Source organism: Herpailurus yagouaroundi, unplaced genomic scaffold, assembly GCF_014898765.1.
Source record: "Herpailurus yagouaroundi ecotype Mexico unplaced genomic scaffold, PumYag 165, whole genome shotgun sequence".
Classification (NCBI taxonomy): Eukaryota; Metazoa; Chordata; class Mammalia; order Carnivora; family Felidae; genus Herpailurus; species Herpailurus yagouaroundi.
This window is the reverse complement of record NW_024412406.1, coordinates 499,953-522,866: the sequence shown is the minus strand read 5'-3', so window position 1 is coordinate 522,866 and position 22,914 is coordinate 499,953. Positions and strand designations below refer to the sequence as shown.

The 22,914-nt window shown below is 37.9% G+C and overlaps 1 protein-coding gene across 6 annotated transcripts in view; it reads left to right on the top strand.

Annotated features, from left to right (window-relative positions):
- The first annotated feature begins 16,623 nt into the window (after positions 1-16,623).
- Positions 16,624-22,914, top strand: part of WWP1 (WW domain containing E3 ubiquitin protein ligase 1) — a 147,716-nt gene continuing 141,425 nt past the window's right edge. For 5 of the 6 annotated variants that reach the window (XM_040487455.1, XM_040487453.1, XM_040487458.1 and 2 more), the window contains exon 1: positions 16,625-16,836. The gene's annotated coding sequence lies outside the window, so the exon portion shown is untranslated. Of the gene's footprint in view, positions 16,837-22,914 lie in introns of all 6 variants that reach the window. The other variant, XM_040487457.1, reaches the window with a different exon arrangement.

The following is a 22,914-nucleotide window of genomic DNA, read 5'->3' as shown; positions in this document are numbered from 1 at the left end:
TTTTCTCACATACCTGAGGGCTGGGTGACAATTGGCTGAACCAGGATCGCCCTAGCTCAGATGTCTGGAACAACTTAGCTTTGTTTTACATGCCTGTCACATCCTCCCTGCAGAACAGCCAGACATGTTCTCATAGCACGGCAGAGGGGAATAGTGAGCAGGCCCAGTCATGCAAAAAGGCAACAAAAAAGTACATGCACCATTCAAGCCTCTGCTTGTGTCATGTTGGCTAACATCCTATTGACAAAAGCACGTCACATGCTCAAGCATAGTCAGAGTAAGAGGAACGTTAAAGTTATAGGACAGAGACGCTTGGGTGGCTCAGTTGGTTTAGCATCTGACTCTTGGTTTCGGCTCAAGTCATGATCTCACAGTTTGTGAGTTCAAGCCCTGCATTGGGCTTTGCACTGATAGCATGGAGCCTGCTTGAGATTCTTTCTCTCCTCTCTCTGCCCCTCTCCCGCTTATGCTCTCTTTCTCTCTCTCTCTCTCTCTCAAAATAAATAAACTTTACAAAAATAAGGTTATGGGACAAACATTGTGGATTCAAAGAAGTCATTAAGTGAGGCCATTAATACAACCCATCTATGGACACCTGGATTCCTGAACCTACTGCAAAATTTTAATGACACAAAAATTTAAAAACCTGTATAAGAGAAATTGCATAACATTTCCATATAATGAATTCAGAATACTTCAGAAAGTAAAGTTCTCTAAGAAATATACTGCAGGGTTTTAAATATACTGCAGGGTGTGTTTGGAATTTGACACTCAGGTTCACAAAAGTATAGATTTTTAAAAATATATTCTCCATCTGACATACTCGCATTAAACATAAGGTAAAGGAAAACTATGCAATAATAGTAATTATAAATTTCAAGTAATTTTGTGAAGTCCAGAAAAGTACAACTGTTAAGACAGATAATATATAGGGTGCACTAAAGAAAGAAATAGGATGGGGGCACCTGATGGGCTCAGTCAGTTAAGCATTGACTGCAGTTCAGGTAATGATCTCGCGGCTTGTTCGTGAGTTCAAGCCCCATATCAGGCTCTCTGCTGTCAGTGTAGAATCCACTCCAAATCCTCTATCCCCCTGTCTCTGCTCCTCCCCCCCCTCAAAAATGAATAAAACTGTTTTGCAGAAAAAGAAGAAAATAGGATGTAACAAAAAGACAACATAACCTACAAAGATACATGCACACACACATAAAAAATAGTATAGCCAAATCTTCCAAACGAATACTGAAAAAAAATTGCTTAAACTAGAAAATTGGATCTAGCAATATTTTAAGAAAATAATAGCATTAGTCGGGTTTTTCTGGCAGCAAAAAAGCAACATGTAGGTTAACTTGAGTTGATTTATGGGAACATATGCAAAAACGGTTTCTCAACAGTCATATGGTCAGGCCTCCAGAAAAACTGGAATGTCATTCAAGATGCTTAGGTGCTCTATATCTCTGCAACTACAGTGATCCAGCCAGAGTGTTGTTCACCCTGTTGTCCCTCAGCAGCAAGTATCTGCTGCTTTTTACTCTAGGTTCTCTCCCATATGGCTAAACTTATCTCTGCTTGTGCAATGACTATTTCTATCTCACTGCCACTTCCATCTACCTGTTTTTACTTTTACCTCATTACTTCTGACTACTGCTTTTTTTTATATATATAAAGCCTCTTTGTTTCCATGTCATTCTGTTACCTGTATCTCTCTTGGGGTGTCTAATCCCACCATTATCACGTTTCATCACCTGTTGGCAAAGCCTTTACTCCGGGCCATGTCTGAAGCTACAGGCTAATTTTTAATGTTTATTTATTTTTGAGAGAGAGAGAGAGACAGAGCACTAGCAGGGGAGGGATAGAGACAGAGGGAGACACAGAAACCGAAGCAGGCTCCAGGCTTTGTCAGCACAGAGCCTGATGCAGGGCTTGAACTCACAAACCCTGAGATCATGACCTGAGCCGAAGTCAGATGCTTAACGGACTGAGCCACCCGGGTGCCCCAGGCTAATTTTTAAATGAACATCTTTGGCCCTAGACCCTATCATTGTTCTGCTCAGCTATTGTTAAGTGTTGGTGTTATTGGACAAAAACGAATCCCTCAGTTAAGACTATTAGTATTCCCTGCACTCTAAGGCCTCTCAGAAGAGGGTAGCCTAAAATGTCAAGTGCTTTCAATAGACTGTTTAATATAAAAACACTACAAACAAGAAAAAACGAATCCAGGAATGCGAGGATATATCACTATAAGGAAATCTACGATACAATTCCAGTGTGTGTTTTATTTTCAACACCAAGCAATTCTCCAATTCTCAGGGGGCACTGACAAGATGTCTGGCAATTTAACTCAATTCTGAAATTATCTTCCTGGAGATAGCATCAGATCCCACAGGTTATGAGGTGAGCCTTATAAGATGGCCCCTGCTCTTCCACAGATGCCATTTGCAAGTCCAGGTGGTCACCCATGCTTCTCACCTACTGGCTTTAGACTGGAGGTTCCCATGATCCCCTTTCGGGGTTTGATTAATAGGCAAGAGTGGCTCACAGAACTTAGAGAAACATTTTACTTACTATTTTACCAGTTTATTATAAAATAATATAGCTCCAGAATAGCCAGATGGAAGAGATGCATAGGGCAAGGTATGTAGGAAGTGGTGTGGAGCTTCCATGCCCTCTTCAGACATGCCACTCTCTCCAAATCTTCATGTGTTCACCAACCAGAATCCCTCCCATCTCTATCCTTTGGGTTTTTACGGAGGCTTCATTATATAGACACAATTGATTAAATCATTGGTCATTGGCAATTGATTCAACCTCCAGCCCTTCTGCCTTTCTCAGATGTCAGGAGAATGTTTATGGTTTTGGTTTTTTATTTTCTTAAATTAATCTATCGGTTTAGTGCAATCCCAACTGCACTCTTGATAAGTTTTTTTTTTTAATTAGATAAAAGTACCAATATAGCTGATAATAACAATCATGTGAGAAAAAAAACTAGAAATTTTGAAAAGGAAGAATAATGAACATTTTCCTTAAAGGTAGCCTGTACATACACCCTATGGTTATACCCTGCGATCTGTGTTCAGCCCTCTGTTATGATTGCTCAGTTCATTTGATTCATGCTTGTGCCTTACCAGTTGTTAAACGTTTGGTACATTAGCGCTGTTTATAGATATTAAACCATATCCTATATAGCTATAGTAATTAAAAGTGTGATACCAATGGTTGCAAAAATAGAAAGATAGATAAAAGGAAGAGAGTAGATGGCCCAGAAATAGATTATTGTTTAGTGGAATGAAAAATAAACCAACCCTAATTTTAACATTTTCTCTTGGGAAAAAAAATCCTTGTGTTGAGAAAGATATCAATATATTGCAGTAGGGTAAAAGATGAGACCCTAGGGGCATACGTTGGAAAAAGATAATGTAACAAAGAGATAGAAAAACTACTCTGCCCAAAAAATAAAAAGTGACAAATTTGATGAAAAGAGAGTGAATAGAGGAGAAAATCACCATGCTTGTAGAAAGGTGGTCAATGAGAAACTCCTGGCTATAGATTGGCTGCAGACTTTTTGAGAGCAGAGAGTTTTTAAGATAAATTTTAAATTGTTTTCATTGGTACATGAAAATCCCCTTTGTCTCCCTTTAACTGTCAGTGAAGAATGCTACATGAGTGAGGTTTTCTTTTTCTGAGGGGTGGGATGTTGTATACATGTGTTTGTATGTGTCTTGAAATTCATGTCTAGTGTGAAGCAGAGAAGAGACCAGCCATGTAGGATGAGATGTGTGTAAAAGCATAAGTTAATTGGTATCTGATTCATAAAGCAAGAAGAGATCATGTGAAAATATTCCCTTGGGGATTCAGAGAATTTGGGAGTGAGATTGGACTTCTCATAGAATGTTGACTAAGGGGTTGGAAACAATTTTATTTAAATATCAAAGGGTGAGCCAGCCTCAACTGACAACTGGGTTAATTCAGCCTATGATAATAATAATTTTTAAAGGTGGCATTATGAATCAGTGGGGAAAGACAGCATAAATGAAAGAAAGAACACACCTTTCTTTATAGGTTTAGCAAGGGAGGGATAAAGTTTTACCTTAGAGTTTAATCAGATGGTAACTTTGTATAGTCAAAGGATCATCCATTAAGAGTAACATATCTTAGAACTTACTCTATGCTAGGCTCTGTCTTAGGCAATGGGCATATAGTAGTGAACATAGCAGACAAAACATCTGCTCTTAAAAACTTTTCATTCTAGAGGATGGAGACAGCCATTTTTAAAGTGAAGTATATACCTCTTAGTGGTGGGTTATTTTTGGTCCACTGAAAAATATACTTTGAAAGCAGAGAAAATGAATGAGAAAATATACATGGTCAGCAAAATGATATGAAAAGCTACCTCAAGGTAGCAAGGGAGATGGCCTTGAAATTATGGAGTAATTAATTTATGTTTTAGAAGAAGGGTCAGCAAACTTATTCTGTAAAGGGCTAGATAATAAATATTTTGGGGTTTGTATATCATACAGTCTATGTTGAAACTACTCACCTCTGCCATTGTAGCTCAAAGGTAGCCATAGACACTACAAAAGTGAATGAGCATGTGCCTGTCTTGATATAGAACTTCATTTACAAAAATGCATGTCAGTTTGCAGACCATAGTTTACCAACTCCACCTCTAGAGTTAGGCTGCCTGTAGTCAAGTTTGACTTCATCTGGTACTGGATGCAAGATTTTGTTTTTTTTTTTTTAATTTTTTTTTTCAACGTTTATTTATTTTGGGGACAGAGAGAGACAGAGCATGAACGGGGAAGGGGCAGAGAGAGAGGGAGACACAGAATCGGAAACAGGCTCCAGGCTCTGAGCCATCAGCCCAGAGCCTGACGCGGGGCTCGAACTCACGGACCGCGAGATCGTGACCTGGCTGAAGTCGGACGCTTAACCGACTGCGCCACCCAGGCGCCCCTGGATGTAAGATTTTGTACAAATTACTCAAATTCTCTAAACCTCATACTACATATGAGGAACATGAGATAATGCATATAAGTGGGTTTGTTTTTTTTTCACTGTTGTTGGCTCACAATAAATTCTCAAAAAGTGTTAGCCACTGTTACTAATGTTTTAGTTATGTATTTACAGCCCTGATAATAAATTTTGTCCTTGATGAGTGCATGTGTGTATACATGTGTTTATATGTGTATTCATGCATACATGGAAATGAGTGTTTGTGTGAGACTGATCTAATAACCACTTCCTGGGTTATAAAAAGATTTAAAGTGTGTAAATCACACTGGTGAAATGACCATCCAAAGTGAAGGTATTGGAGTTTTCATGGCCACAGTTGACTGAGTACCAAGCTCATATCACCTTCTGAGACAATTCTACTGGATTTGGAAGACCAAAAACTAACATGGATGGAACTTCAGGAGTGCCAGGACATTACTGTGGACTGAACAATTTATGCTTGGGAATTTAATGCTTCAGGAGTAGTAGTAGGGAAAGACTGAATGGATACTAAGGTGAAATTAACCCTCTGAGTTGAAGAGATAGAAAATATAGCTCGGAAAGATTACTGGACTTTGTGGAGTAGAGAAGTGGAGAGGAGAAAGCGATATTTCTTTCATGAAGAAAGAGATATTGAATTCTGCATAGCAGCCCCCTTGAGACTGCTATTGAATACAATTGACACATGCATAAGGTGAAACTCTCCAAGGCTGGACAAAAGATGGATCAGGGAGCTATAAAGTGAATATTTCTCAAAGCTCACAAACAGCTTGGAGATGTTTGAGTTTTGCCAGCCAGATTGTGTGATCCTTATTGAATACCCAGAGTACAATCTACTCTAAATCAGCCCATTAAAAAAAGCTTGAAAACAAGATTCAAAAGAATCTAGCTGATTACCAAGTAACTTAGCTAATATATGAAAGTTTCAAAGTTTAGCATTCTTAGAAAACAAGCCAGTACTCAGCAAGCATAACTGACAATGTCCAGCATGCAATAAAAAATTTCCAGACATGCAAAGGAGCATAAACATGTTTCTCGCACCAAAAGAATAATCTGTCAATAGAAAAAACATGAAATTATATAAATCATGGAATTAACAGACTAGAATGATAAAAGAGTTACTATAAACCTGTAAAAGTATTTAAAGGAAAAATAAATACAATGAAGAAAGAAGACATTTTTTAAAAGTCAAATGTACTTTCTAGAGTTGAAAAATATAATACCTGAAATAAGAAATTTGCTAAATGGTCTTAATAGTAGATTAGATATTATAAAAGAAAAGTAAAAATCAAGACAGAGCAATGGAAACCATCCAAACTGAAGTATAAACAGAAAAAAGTCTCCAATTAAATTTAATTAAAGTAATTAAATTAATTAAAATACCAACAACAAAAAAGCAGTAATTAAACAGTAATTATGTAATATATGTTATATATGTTTAATTACAATATGAGTAATCAGAGTTCTAGAAGGAGGAGAGAGACAGGAGGCAGGAAAAAAGCATTTGAAGAAATAACAACCCAAACTTTTCTAAATATAATAAAGCATATAAACCCACAAATCCAAGAAGCTCAACAAACCTCATGCAGGGTAAATACAGAGCAAATCACATAAAGACACATCATAATTAAATTGCTCAAAACCATTTATAAATAAAAATATTTTTGAAAAAACAATAACAGGGGCGCCTGGGTGGCGCAGTCGGTTAAGCGTCCGACTTCAGCCAGGTCACGATCTCGCAGTCCGTGAGTTCGAGCCCCGCATCAGGCTCTGGGCTGATGGCTCAGAGCCTGGAGCCTGTTTCCGATTCTGTGTCTCCCTCTCTCTCTGCTCCTCCCCCGTTCATGCTCTGTCTCTCTCTGTCCCAAAAATAAATAAACGTTGAAAAAAAAAAAAACAAAAAAAAAAACAACAACAAAAAGGAGCAACCCCCCCAACAACAAAAAGGTGTATTACTACAGAGAAACAAAAAGTTTAAATTATTTCAGATTTTTCATCAGAAACTGAAAGCCAGAGGACAAAGCACATCTTTAAAAAACAGTAGGGGAAAAAAAGCAATCCAAGTAGAATTCTTTACCCAGCAAAAAATCCTTAAAAAATGAAAGTGAAATAAAATTTTTTTCGACAAATAAAATCTGAGGTAATTATTGGCAGAATTTTACTACAAGAAATATTAAAAGAAGACTTTCAGGCTTAAGGAAATTGAAATCAATTTGTAATCCAGATCCACACAAAGAAATGGATATCGCTGGAAATATACATATGTGGGTAAATATAAAACTTTTTTATTTTTTAAGAAAAAAGTTTCTTCAAAAAATTTTCAATATTTATTTATTTTTGAGAGAAAGAGAGTGCGAGCACAAGTAGGGGAGGGGCAAAGAGAGAGGGAGACACAGAATCTGAAGCAGGCTCTAGGTTCTGAGCCATCAGCATAGAGTCCAACATGGGGCTGAAACTCATGAACCATGAGATCATGACCTGAGCCAAAGTCAGACACTTCACTGAGCCACCCAGGCACCCCAAGGAAAATGATTCTTTAAAGTAAAAATGCTAATAATGTATTTTAGAGGATATAACATGCAGAGCTTAAACTTATGACAACAATAGCACTTAGAAAAAGAAGGGAGAAATGGAAGTATATTGCCATAAGGTTCTTACATTAAATATGAAGCAGTATAATATTATTTGGACTTAAACTGTGTAAGTTAAAGATGTATTCTATAAGCCTTAAAACAAACACTAAAAAACAACTTAGAGCTATAACTAATAAGTCAGTAGTGGAGATAAAATGAAACATTAAAAAATACTCATCTAATCCAATGTAATGCAGATAAAGAAGGGAAAGAAGCCAGAAGAGATGGTGCAAAAATAAAGAAAATTTAAAAGACAAATAAATGTAAAGCTCATTGTTTCAAAATCATTAAATTTAAATTGTCTAAACACTCCAATTAAAAGGCAGAGATTGTCCCAACTAGATAAAAAAAAAAAAAAATCAAGTTTCAACCAATGCTGTCTACAACAAAACTACTTTGAAATATAAAGATACAGATACATAAAGGTAAAATATGGAAAAAGATACTACACAAACACTCATCATAAAAAAGCTGGAGTGGGTAAATTAATATTATCATTAACTCAAAACAAATAAGACTAACAGATTAAGAGGGAAATTTTGTAATAAAGAAGATAAAACAATCCTAAATGTATATACACCTAATAATAGACCTTCAAAATTCATGAATGAATTGCTGACAGAACACAAAGGCAAAAATGGTACATCTACAATTACAGTTAGGGTCTTCAATATTCCTCTTAGTAATTGATAGAGCAAGTAGATGAAATTCACTAAAGCTACAGAATGCTTGAAAAATACTATCATTCAAATTGACCTAATAACCATCTATAGAACAATTTTCATTCTTCCCCACAACAGCAGAAAATACACTATTCATGTCCAAATGAAAAATTCACCTAGAAGCTGGGGGCTGAAAAAGCATCAATAATTTTAAGAGATAGTATGTTCTCTGACCGTAATGGAATTAAATTAGGAAACAATGACAGAAAGATATCTGGTAAGTTCCCAAATATTTAAAAATTATGCAACATACCTTTTAATACCTCATGGGCCAAAGAAGAAATCACATAAAATATCAGAAAATACCTAGGACTAATGAAAATAAACTATATAAAAATGTTGAGGATTAAGCTAAAGCAGTACTCAGAAGGAAATTTATGCTCCAAATGCTTATACTAGAAAAGAAGTAAGGTCCTGTGATGCCTGGCTGGCTCAGGCAGAAGAACATGCAACTCTTGATCTCAGGGTTGTGAATTTGAGCCCCATGTTGGGGATAGAGATTACTAAAATAATAAATAAATACTTAAAAAAAAAAAAGGTAAGATCCCAAAGAATAATGTACATTTTCACTTTCAGGAACTAGAAAAGAAAGAGGAAACAAACCCAAAATAAGTCTAAATATGGCAATAATAAAGATGAAAGCTAAAGTAAATGAAACAGAAAATGGACAAATTAATGAAACCAAAGCTTCTGCTTTGAAGAGATGAGTCAAACTGGAGGACATTTATTAAACTGATGAAGTGAAAAAGACAGATAAGACATCACTATAATCCTACAAATATTAAAGAATAATAAGGGAATCTTATGGACAATTTTAGGCCAATAAATCAGACAACCTAAATGAAATAGAAAAACATTTTGAAAAACACAAACTGCCAAAACCAGCACAAGAAGATATGAAAAATTGAATTGTATTTTATCTACAAACAAAATTAAATTCATAATTTAAACTCTCACAAGAAGAAAACTCCTGCCCTAGATAGCTTCACTGGTAAAATCTTTCAAACATTTAAGAAATAAATAATAAACATCTTATACAACTTTTTAAAAACAATTTTTCAATGTTTATTTATTTTTGAGAGAGAGAGAGAGAGAGGGCATGAGCAGGAGAGAGACAGAGAGGGAGACACAATCTGAAGCAGGCTCCAGGCTGTGAGCCGTCAGCACAGCTCAACCCCACAAACCATGAGATCATTACCTGAGCCAAAGTCAGATGCTTAACCAACTAAGCTACCCAGACACCCCTTATACAACTTCTTACAAAAGTAGATAAAGAGGTTACAGTTCCAAGCTTATTTTATTAGGCTAGCCTTACTGTGATAACAAACCCAGACAGAGACATTATAAACAAACAAACAAAACTACACCAATATCCTTAATGAACTTAAGTTCTTTAAAATCTCTTAAAATTAGCAAATAGAACCTAGCAACATATAAGATGTCTAATATACCATGGTAAAAAATGGTTTATTTCAAGAATATAAGGTTTGTTTAACATTTGAAAATCAATCAGTTTAACCCACTGTATCAGGATGAGTTCATATCAAGATGAACCCATCAAAAGCTCATCTCAATGGATGCTCCCTCCTAAAGCATTTGATAAAATTTAACATTCATTCATGATAAGAACTCTCAGCAAACTAGGAAAGAAGGGAACTTCCTCAACCTGGTAAAGGGCACACACGAAAAAAAAAATGTATGTATAACGTATTACTTAATGGTAAAACTCTGAATAATTTCCTTAAAATCAGGAGCAAGGCAAGGATGTCCTTTCTTACCACTTCTGTTCAGCACTGTCCTGGATGTGTTAGTGCAGTAAAGCAAGAAAAGGAAATAAAAGCATACAGAATGAAAAGGGAAAAAATAAAAGTCTTTATTTGCAAAGGCATGAATGTGTACATGAAAACTCTCAAGAAATCTGTAAAGTATTAGTAGAACCAATAAATTCATTAGCAAACGTTTCACAGTACAAGGCCAATATTCAAATCAATTTAAAAATACTATCATTAGAAAATGAAATTTAAAACATCATTTATAATAGCATCAAAAGCATGAAATATTTAAGGATAAGTATATGGATTACCAACACTATAAGAAATACAAAATATTGCTAACAGAATTTACAGGCCATCTAAATAAACTGAAATCTATGCCTGGGATTGGAGGATGAAATACTACCAACAGGTCAATCTTCCTAAACTGATCTACATACTCACTATTCCAAGCAAACCCCTGTAGGTATGTTCTAAAAAAAATAAAAATTAATGAGTTACTTCTCAGATTTATATGGAGATGCAAACAATCTGGAAGAGTCAAACTTATTGTGAGAAAAAAGAACAAACTCAGAATATTTATGTTGCTGATTTTCAAGTCTTTCTAAAGTTACAGTGATCAGTATAGTGTGATACTTTCATAAAGATAGACATATAGTTAAATGAAACAGAATAGGAGTCCTGAAATAGACATTGAGTTTTTACTAAAGTTGCCAAAGTAATTCAATGGGGGAAAGAATTGTCTTTTCAACAAATGGTGTTGAAACAACTGCATATATTTGGGAAAAAATTAACATTGACTCTTTCCTCACAACATATCCAAAAATTAATCATAAATGTAATAGATCAAAATATGAAAGCTAAAAGTATAAAATTTAAGAAGAAAGCATATTAAAAATCTTCATTATCCTAGAGTAGGTAAAATTTCTAAAATATGTCATAGAAAGTGTAAGTCACAAAACAAACAATTGATAAATTGAACTTCATCAAAAACTGTTCTTTAAAAGACATTGTTAAAAAATTAACAATGCAAAATTAATGCAAAAATTAATGCAAGTTTGTCTGTTGTGTAAAAAAATTCTTCAAGACATAGTGGTTGTAAACAAAAATAAACATTCATTCTCTCTCACAGTTTTTGTAGATCAAAATTTGTGACTTGTGTGGCTGACCATATTGCAGTCATCTTAAAGTTTGTCAGAGGCTGGAGGATCCACTTCTAAGGTACCACCCATGGCTGGCAAGTTGCTGTTACCTGTTTATCGACAGGTCTCAGTTCCACTCTATATGGGTCTTTCTAAAGACTGAGCTTCTCTAGAACAAGCACTATAAGAGGGCAAGTTGGATGCTGCAATATCTTTTATAACCTGGCCTCAGATGTCACATACCATCATTTCGACAATTTCCTCTTGGTCACACAGGTCAGCTATATAGGGGAAGGGACTCTATAAGAGTGTTGATACAGGGAGGCCGGGATCAATGGGGTCCATCTTGGATGGGCATATAGTTTACAGATGTCTATATATATGGTTTGACCACCACAGTAAGCCACAATCTGTGACAAAAGATTTTATACATATACATATCTCACAATCTAGAACATATATAGAATAGATAAAAACAATTTGCAATGGAGAAAAGATTTGAACAGACACTTCACAAAAGAAAATATACAAATGATCTATAAGCAAATGAAAAGATGCTCAACATCATTAGTTATCAGTGAAATATGAGAGAAAATACAATGACTCACCAATACACATCTACCAGAATGGCTAAGATCAGAAAGGACTGACATTACCAAGTGTTGGAGAGGAAATGGAACAACTGGAACATACATTGCTGGTGAGAATGTAAAATAGTACAACCACTTGGAAAAGCAGGTTGGCAATTTCTTATAAGGTTAAATATAAACTTACCATACAGCTCAGCAATTCCACTCCTAGCCATTATTTACCCAAGAAAAATAAAAACATGTGTCAACACAAAGATTTTTAGCCACATATTCAAGGAATCTTTAGTCATAATAGCCAAACACTGGAAATAAACAAAATATCCATGGTAATAGAACAAAAATTTTAAAAATTTGGCAAATCTATAGAATAGAATAGTAGTGAACAGTAAAGTAGAAGAAACATTGCTACACACAACATGAATGAATCTCTAAAATATTTTGAACTAAAGAAGCCAGACACAAAAAAGTATATAGTGAATGATTCCATATATACCAAATCCTTGAAAAAGTAAAATTATTATCCAGTGACAGAAAGCAGATTGGTGGTTGTTAAGGATCAGGGATAAAATAAGGTGAAGCAGCACCCAAATGAGCAAAGGATATGAAGCAAACCCACCTCTTTCACAAGTACACATGAAAGATGGGAATTTTAAGGGGCAGGGAAAACAAGTTAGTGCAAGGTTTCTCACTTTTGGCACTATATTGTCATTTGACTCATACTTCTTTGTTGCTGCGGTGTGTGTGCGCATGTGTATGTGTGTGTGTATGTGTGTGTGTACTGTCTTGTGTGCCAAAAGGTATTTAGCAGTCTCTGGTCTCTCCCCACAAGATGGTAAAAAAATTTCTCACCCTATCCCCTCCACCAGTTGTGATAATCAAAAAGGTCTCATAACATTGCCAAATGAACCTGGGATGCAAAGTTGTCCCCACTTGAAAACCACTGGGTTAGTGTATTTGTTATCTATTGCTGTGTAACAAATTATCCCTCGAATTTGGTGCTTCAGAACAATAAGCATTTATTATCTCACAGTTACTATGGGTTGGGTATTTGAGAGTGACTTAGTTGGGGGATCTGACTCAACTTTTCTAATGAGGTTGAAATCAAGATGTTTGCATCATCTAAATGCCTGACTGCGGCTGGAGAAACTGCTTCCAAGATGATTTAATCACATGGAGATTGGCAGGAGGCTCAGATCCTTGCTGGGTTTTGGCAGGATATTCTATTCCTTGTTGTGTGGGCATCTGATAAGGTTACCTGACATGTCCTTACGACATGGTGATTGCCTTTCCCGAGCAAGTGAACTGACAGGGAGTAGGGAGCGGTCATAATACCTTTTTAAGACCTATTCTTGGAACTACCTGTCACTTCTGCTGTATTGTATCCATTAGAAGCAAGTCACTGAGTACAACTCATATTCACTTGGAAGTTAATAAGTCTCTACTTTAAAATTTTTTTTTACTGTTTATTTATTTTTGAGACACAGAGAGAGACAGAGCATGAGCAGGAGAGGGGCAGAGAGAGAGGGAGACACAGGATCCAAAGCAGGCTCCAGGCTCTGAGCTGTCAACACAGAGCCTGACGTGGGGCCTGAACTCACAAGCTGCAAGATCATGACCTGAGCTGAAGTTGGATGCTTAACCGACTGTGCTACCCAGGTGCCCCGAGTCTCTACTTTATAAAGGCAGGCATATCAATAAATTTGTGGGCATATTTTAAAATAATAATGGTTGGAGAAGGATTCTTTAACAAACAAGCTGGGGAAGATCACAGAGAAAATAAAAAATAGATCATCATTCCATAATACATCTGAAAGGATTAAATTATTTAATGAAAAAACTGAAATTATCAAACAAGTAGAAAAATATAAAGATAGATGAATGATATGATCTAAGGATGAGAAAGGACTTGTGAAGCAACAAATAATAGAACAAAACAAATATGGAAAAGGTCAATCGTTTTATCTGGGATCAATATCTGCATACATATAAGTTGCCTTTTTGTGAATACCCCAGTAAGAAAATGAACAATGGACTAACAGTAGGATACATATTTACACATATGAAAATATACTGTCATGACTTTGGCACAGTGAAGGACAATCATATACTCTCAAGCAGTGCTTTGGGAAAATTGATAATAACAATGTAACAACAGTAATTTATTATGTGCCACAAAATTTTAGGTATTTAATTTGTAGCAATTCATTTGCTTTTTACTACATCACATAGCATTATACCAATTTTCTGGTTAAGGCACTGTCAGATGAAGGAATTTGGCCAAATCTCATAGTTTGTAGGTGGCAGCAAAATTGACTTATCCAATTGTCAGTAGGCATGGTGCCTCAGGATTGCCATACTTTAGGGGCCCATAAAAATGTTTTATTTTCTTTTAAAATCAGAAAGGAAAAAAATGAATGGTTAGGTTGAATTAAATGTTTTAATGTATAATATTAATGTTATTAATATGTTTGTCATTATATCAATGTAGTTATGAATGTAATTTTTGATATTGCTTTATGGAGGAAGAGGTCCACAAAGACCCATGGAAGTCTGAATGTGGCCTTCCTGGGTGGCAGAAATGCATTTTGATCCCAGGCAATGTGACACCCAAGCCTATGTTCTTTCTGGAAGGCAACTTGCCAATGTGTTTCAAAAGGGCTAAAAGTGTTCACACATCTGATTACTTTTAAGGGTTTAAACTAAGAGTAAGTAAGGACAAAGACAATGATTTATTTAAAAAAATTTTTTAATGTTTATTTTTGAAAGAGAGACAGAGCGTGAGTAGGGGAGGGGCAGAAAGACAGGAGACACAGAATCTAAAGCAGGCTCCAGGCTCTGAGCTGTCAGCACAGAACCCTACGTGGGGGTCAAACTCACAAACTGTGAGATCATGACCTGAGCTGAAGTTGGACACTTAATCAACTGAGCCACCCAGGTGCCCTAAAGACAATGATTTATAAAAAGATACTTATTTATAATAGTATTCATTTGAAATCAAAGAAATGTTGAATAATGAAAAGCTGGTTCAATATTGGCTATCAATTTAGGGCCCTAGGTGACTGTTAGGAGCTTCTGAATGGAAGTAAACCAAGGGGAAACTAAGACTCAGGGGAGCTGAACATGAGAGAGTAGAGCAGGAAGTGGAAGGAGGTCTATAGGCATCCTGGAGATGGAGTGCAGACCTCTGCTGAGTATGTGTATGTAGTATCAGAGATTGCACTTGTAAGCATGTTCCTGAATTTATTTTTAAAGGGATTAGACAAGCAAAATGGTGAAGAAAAGGTTAGAAGAATCAGTACTCATTACAGCAGAGATCAGTGAACACAATCAGGAAACTCTGAAGATAGAGCTCTGAACCCCAAAGACAGAGGAACCAAGCATGCAAGAGTAAAGAGGCCTTGAAGATCATGTTAATTTTTCTCTTGAAAGCTCTGAAGAGCCAATGAAAGATTTTAAACAGTGAAGTGACATGTTCAGATGTATATTTTAGAATAATCATAGTGGATTATTGTACATTGAACCCTGGTAGGAATTCAGTGTGTAGAAACTGATGGAATGGAGAGGAAGAGAATGTACATTCATTCAATCAAGAGTTATTCAATCTTACAATTGTTCATGGGGTGTTGATGTTGTTCTTGGTATACAATTCTTTTAAAAGCTTAATTAGGATGGAAGAAGAGAGTGAACTAGAAACAGGTTTTAAAGTCAAGGAAAAATTTACAACAGAAAATACTTAAAACATGATCATGCTGAGGGGGTCACAGAAAGGAGCAGACAGTAAAGAAGTTTGCTTTGGAGAGGAGCAGGGATACCCAGCTTTTTAGACAGAAGGAAAACTAATAAGCTTTGGTGTGGATGTAGGTAATTTGTGGGATTTGGGTGAGGAAATCAAGCAAAAATTGTAGAAACCCGTGCTCAAAGGCCTTTATTATTTCTTAAGTAGAAGACCAGGTCATCTGGTGAGTAATGTGGTCACCACTGACTTCTATTTGCAGGGTGGCCTTTCTTCTAAATGCAATACACTGTACCAACATCGCTCCTCCGGACTAGTTGATTTGTTTGTATAAATGGGAATAATAGACACTTTTCCATGGTATTGCTGTGTGAATTTGTTGCATTGACACACGCACTTGCTTAGTATTGATTTATCTTTGTACTCATACTGGAGTAGGGGGAGTGAATGTTTTGATTACTCATAAAAATAAAGTAAAAGTCTTCCAGTATGATCATCTAATCTGTTAAATGCAATATTTACTCTTGCAATGGGTTCTAAGTCAGATACTGAGGTCAAGGAGTATAATTGCTGTAAAGCATTCAACAAAAGAACGCCAGTGTCCCGAGGACTTAACTTGAGGTCATTCACGGGTTCTGCCCTGAACCGGAAAGTCAGGTCAGCAGCACCTACCTCTAGTTTAGAACAGGCTCTTCCCAAATCTCAGCGGCAGCCCCGCCCCTCCCACAGGTTCGGGCCCCGCCCCCCTCTCCCATTGGCTGGCCCTCTACCTCTTCTCGACCGCTCCAAAGACCCGGAGGAGCGGAGTTTTCCAAAAGCATCATCAGGGCGCCCTCGCTGCGCATGCTCGCGGGAAGCCGGATTCCGCGTCCGGAGTTGGAGGTTTTAGGCGGCCGCGGCGCAGCGCGCTGTGTGGGGCAGGCGGGGAGGCGCGCGCTCGCGGCGCGGCGCCGGCGACGCGAGCACGCGGCGCGCTCTTGAGGAGGGAGGTGTGGGGTCTGCTGGGGGTGGCGCGTGGTCGGGGTGGGGGTGGGGGGAGGGTCGGGTGTCGGCGAGCACGGCGAGCGGGTTCCCAGTGGCTGCAGGCGGCCTGGGCTGCCGGGGCCGACGCCTGGGTGGCTGCTGCCGCCGCCGCCGCCGCGCCTGCTGCGAGATGGCGATCTTGGGTGCGGAAGGGTGAGGGCGCCCGCCGCTGGAGGAGGCGCCGCTGCTTTGGCCGCCCGACCGCCGGGAGCCGACAGCTTCGCGCCGGGTAAGGACGCTTCGGCAGGGGACTGGGGGTGCGGGCAGGGCGGGGGCGCGGGCCCAGAGCCTTCTCGGCGGTGCCGGTAGCCCGGTACTGGCAGCCCCGGGGCGGGACCCTCTGAGGGGCCGTCGGGGACGGTCCGCGCCGCCCTGGCTGCCTTCTGCAGCCCAGGGGCCGGGAGTTTTCTGGGGTGGGGTCACGGGTCTTGCCCCGAGTTGGCCTTGGCACAGGCCCGAGCTAATGATACTGGAGCGAAGTGTTTCCGTGACTCTGCAGCCGCGCTTCTCAAGCTTCCTTAGCCTTCTCAGCGTTCTACCTTCTTTTCCTTTGCTTAACACCTCTCCGAAAAACACCAGTGTATGGACTTACTGCCCGTGCCCTGACTTTCACCGCAATTCTGCCGTCCCAAACCAAGGACTCCCAGGCTTCGAACGTCTTTTAATGACGTGTTTTGTTTAGTTTTTTTTTTTTTTTTTAAATCACTCCGGGTTCTTCACTGACTCTGCAGTACCCCCCCCCCCCCAACACAACCCCCACCTCCACCTTTGTGACCCGGTAGATCCCAGTGACCTTGCAGTTTTTAGTAGTCCTTATCTGTGACTTGGACCGTCTTTCATCTTTAATTTTTTTTTGTTTTTAATTTTGTAGTTTGCCCATTGCTTGTACAGCCCTTAAATGATCAGTCTTCTCTTTACTCCATCGTTTGGAGTTGAGCGTCCAATGCTCCCATAATTATATGAAACCTTCCTTACCAAAGACAAGTATCTATTATTTTGACATTTTTACTTTCCAGGTTAAAATATTTTCCAGGGGCTTGATATGGCTTTCTTTTTCTGCTTGGCAAGTTTTTATCTTTTTGTGTAGGCTAATGTGCAAGAAGATTTGAGTTTCTGCTTTAAAAAGCTATTGGTAATAGTGGAAAAGAATAATGTACAAAGTTATCTTTTATTCCCCTTTGGTTTTTTACCAGTTTTTTTTTTACCAGGTTTTTTACCTGAAGTGCCTGGTGTGCAATGTTTGCGGATTTCTGCAAGAATTCATCCTGATGTATAAATCCACTTTACCTGTCTAAGTCTCTGTATTCTACAAGCAAAATGCACCTTTTAAAAAACAAAGGCATTCTTTATTTGTGACTTGTTTTAGCCATTAAGTAGGTACGTAGCTGTGATTGGAAATGATCACTTTTCGTAAATAGTTAATATACTTTTTAAGTGAAACCTTAGTGACCAAGTGTTGGGAGCTACTCAAATTGAGAAGTGTAAAGTATGTGGAATAGTTACTTGATATGTAGCTTATTAATGTTTTCAAGTAGTCCTTTCCGTAAAATGCAAAACTGTTTATAAGATATCCAACACCAGGACTTAAAAAAGGTTATGTTTTTTGGAAGCCTGGTGTGATAAAGGATGTCGCAAGTAAGTTCTCTGCCTGCAAAGAGATCGTAATTTTTGCTGTTTACCCCATGAAGGCTGAAATTTCTTTTACTTCCTTGCATCTACTGCATGACTGTGTGAGGTATTAGGGGGAATGTAAAGGTGCGAATTATAGCAGTTTCTGCCTTCACAGACTAGTTAGGCAGGTAGGACTATACACAAATGCTCCATGTGTCTTTTAATACATAGCTAAATTTCATATGGAATTCAGATTGGGAGGGGGTAGAGCTCACATCATATTTAGCAAGGTGGGGTGAGAGATGTTAATTCATAGAGCCTTCAGGCTTCTGAAGTCTTTGTTTTGAAGGATGATTATGACTTTTGATAAGCTGAGAAAGGTAATCCAAGCAGAGAGAAGGGACTGAGAGAAAAGAGCACAGAGTTCATATATTTGCGGAGAGGCAAGTAATTCTATTTGGATGGAACATAAAGTATTTGTGCTAATGTAAAGGGTGATAAAAATTGAAGTAAAAGTTTGAACCAGTTTATGATTGCTTTTAATGCAAGGCTAATGACCTTGGATTTAGTAGGCATTGGGGGTTTAACAGATGATTTTTGAGTTGCGAATGAAATGATTAAACTTTTGTTTTTAGAGGATGAATTTGGCAGCAATGTGTAGTGTGAATTGAGGTAGATATCTGGAGGGAGAAAGACCTCTTGATTGCTGTGGTCATAAATAATAGGGGTATGAACTATGGCTGTCATAATAGTAATGGAAAGGAGGAAGGAAGTTGAATGGACAGAATTTGATGAGAGAGAAATGAAGAAAGTAAAAATAACTAAGATTCTGATCTAGGTTGGGAAAATACCATTTTGAGCAACATCTTTGGAAGCTTTATCTTTGGCAAACGTATGTTACTTTACAGCAGTTCTCAACCTTTTGATAATTACTAATCCTTGGTTAAACTAAAAAAATCTGGCCTGGAAAACTTCCATATGCACCTGTGCTTTGTGAATGTAATTTTATTTATTTATTTTAAATTATTTATTTTTTTAACATTTATTTATTTTTGAGACACAGAGAGAGAGAGAGAACATGAACAGGGGAGGGTCAGAGAAAGAGGGAGACACAGAATCTGAAACAGGCTCCAGGCTCCGAGCTGTCAGCACAGAGCCCGACGCAGGGCTCGAACCCACAGACCGCGAGATCATAACCTGAGCTGAAGTCGGACGCTTAACCGACTGAGCCACTCAGGTGCCCCTGTGAATGTAATTTTAGAGAAGTCCATGAACCTGAACTCACCTGAAGCTTATCCATGGAACCTGTGGGTCAATGGGTTGGGCTAGGAGCAACTCTCAGAATTAACTGCGACTTTTAAAACCACTGAATCTTCAAATTCTTTCATTTACTGATAACCCTTACTATAGAGACTTACCTCATATACACTTATGTATATATCTCTTTACATTTGTGTTGTGGTTTATGGCTTACAAAGAATTTTGACTATGCTGTGTTATTTGCTATTATATAACGACAAATTAACCCAAGGGGTTAAATGATTTGCCCTAAGTGTTTCAGTTAGTATAAAGTGGAATCAGCAGCTGATTGACACTGATGGTTTTCTTTCTTGTTAGATGTATGATTTAGCATTAGTTGCATATAGTTACTGCCTTTAAGTGACCTCATCAGTAAGACTAAATGATCCTGGAGGTTCCTTCTGGTTTTTAACCTTCTGTGATTCTCGGGTCTTTGATTTTCATTGAACTGTCTGTACCCTTCTTGTTTTCCATGTTCAGGAGAGCTAGTGAGACAGAATGAATGGGGTGTATGGAGAGCAGCAGATAGCAATATCAGACCAGTCATTTACTTTTTAATTTCCTTTGTATCTCAGTTTGGGTTTGTGGATAGGGGAAGGTAAATGAAATAAGAAACCTTAAGAATTTTTATCTTTATTCTATCTTCTGTATTCAGGTATGCCTTACTTAAGAATACTCATTTTACTTCATTCATGAAGCCTTATCAAGTGAAAATAGAAACTTTACAAAAGAAGTGTGGGGTCCTAGTCAGTGCATTTTTTCATTTTTTAAGTTGCTAACTCTTCCTAGTATGGTTAAAGCATAATTTGATTAGTAAATAATTGACTTTTCTCCACCTATAAGATTATCTTCCTGGAAGGGAACCTGAACAAGTTATTATTTAGTGTCTTGCATAGCTCTAGAAACTTTGATTCCCTAATTATTAGAAAGACTGGGGTCTTTTTTACCATTTCTATAAAAATATGATGTAATAACAAGTAGTGGAAAAAATAAATTGGCCTTTTTAGTGGTGTTGAAGGAAGTAGTTGCTAATACTTAATGGAGGAAAAATGTCTAGCAAAAGCACATACATAGATGATTTTTCTTCTCTGCTGGCATTAAGAAGAGTATCATATCTTACATTTGTATAGCATTTGACATTTTTCCATAATGGCTATATAGACTATCATTTGATTCTCATGACAGCTGAGCAGTAGATGTGTCAGGAGATAATTATTGCTTTTTAGATGAATACATTGATGCTCAAAGAAGTTAAAACATTTTTGCAAGTGTATGACTTGTAGGTAGCTAAAATTAGAACTAGAGCTAAAACTCATATTTTTGTTCCTAGGTCAGCAATTTTTTTTTCTTTCTTTTTTTTTTTTTTTTTTTTGCACTAACTCTTCATCTACAATGAAAATTTAGCTGAAGGCTATATGTGAGGAGTTAGAATTTATCTGTTTGGAATCTTTGTCTACTTCCTTTGTGTTAAAATGGTAACCTCATAGCAGTGGCTGTTGTTGGGTAATTTTGAAATTTGTAAGTAGGGGCGCCTGGGTGGCGCAGTCGGTTAAGCTTCCGACTTCAGCCAGGTCACGATCTCGCGGTCCGTGGGTTTGAGCCCCGCGTCGGGCTCTGGGCTGATGGCTCAGAGCCTGGAGCCTGTTTCCGATTCTGTGTCTCCCTCTCTCTCTGCCCCTCCCCCGTTCATGCTCTGTCTCTCTCTGTCCCAAAAATAAATAAACGTTGAAAAAAAAAATTAAAAAAAAAAAATTTGTAAGCATCACAAAATAGTTAACCTGTCAAGAAAAGAGCTAAAGTTGATTTTTTTTTCTGAAAAAGTACATTGGTGAAATATAAACATTAATTTCTTTCTGAAAATTTGATTTTTTCTCTTTCTTTCTTTTTTTTTTTTTTTTTTGAGAGAGGGCGCAAATGAGTGAGGGGCAGAGAGAGAGAAAATCCCAAGACTGGCAGAGAGAGAGAAGCAGGGCTCACCTGAAGCGGGGCTTGAGCTAACCTGATGTGGGGTTCGAACACATGCACCACAAGATCATGAACTGCAGACCATGACCTGAGCTGAAGTCACATGCTGAGCCAGCTGAGCCACCCAGGTGCCCCTGAAAATTTGATTTTAATTCAGCTGTTTTTACAGATGAAGTTTGTTCTTCCTTTATAAAAGCCCAGTTTCTGAAAATTTGTATTTTTGGAGCATATAAATCAAGACGTGATTTCCAAAAGTGTCATGATGTTTCGTGATTTTTACTATTACATAAAAAGCTTTATCATTAAAAAAAGATTTGCCATTAAAGCTCTTGTATACACTTCAGATTCACATGATTAAGCAACTTTTGGAATATATTATGTGAAACCATATGCCAGATAATTCCTAAGTTAGAAGGAAAACTAACATTTGTCTTGACATTCCCTAAACCTATTGTTTATTCATAATACAGCCTATTATGTAACTATTACATGCCAGGTATTGTGCTGGGTGCTGGGGTACAGTGCTGAGAGGAAAAACATGAAGCCTGTACTCTTGGAACTCAGAGTTTAGTAGACTCACTAACATTAAGAAGGGCATAAGACTTTATCTTACGTGGTTGTGTGGATGTTTGGGACTATAATTCATTTCATCTCTCTCCTTTTCTCTGAGTTTTGAAAAAATTAGGTAAAAACAAAAGGAACCAGGGGCTCCTGGGTGGCTCAGTCAGTTGAGTGTCTGACTTTGGCTCAGGTCATGATCTCACGGCTCATAAGTTCGAGCCCCATATTGGGCTCTGTGCTGACAGCTCAGAGCCTGGAGCCTGCTTCATATTCTGTCTCTCTCTCTCTCTCTCTCTCTCTCTCTCTCTCTCTCTCTCTGCCCCTCTCCCACTCATGCTGTCTCTCTCTGTCTCTCAAAAATAAATAAACAGTAAAAAAAAAAAAATTATAAAAAACACAAGGAACCAGGTAAACATCATTTTGGTCATTTATTGCTGTGTGACAATCCTAAAACTAAGTGACTTAAAACAACCACCTTTTTTTTTTAAATTTTTTTTTTAATGTTTTATTTATTTTTGAGACAGAGACAGAGCATGAGCAGGAGAGGGGCAGAGAGAGAGGGAGACACAGAATCCAAAGCAGGCTCTAGGCTCTGAGCTGTCAGCACAGAGCCCGACGCGGGGCTCGAACTCACAAACCGCGAGATCATGACCTGACCTGAAATCGGATGCTCAATGGACTGAGCCACCCAGGTGCCCCAGAACAACCATCTTACTTGCTTACCGTTTTACTATCCTGCACTGGACTTACTTGAGGATTTTGAGTTTTGCTGATGGCTACTCTAAAGGCTGCATTCAGCTGGCAGTTCAGCTGGGAGCTGGTCTTCTCTTTTTCTCTTACTCTCTTTTTCTTCATGTTTCTCATAGTGTCA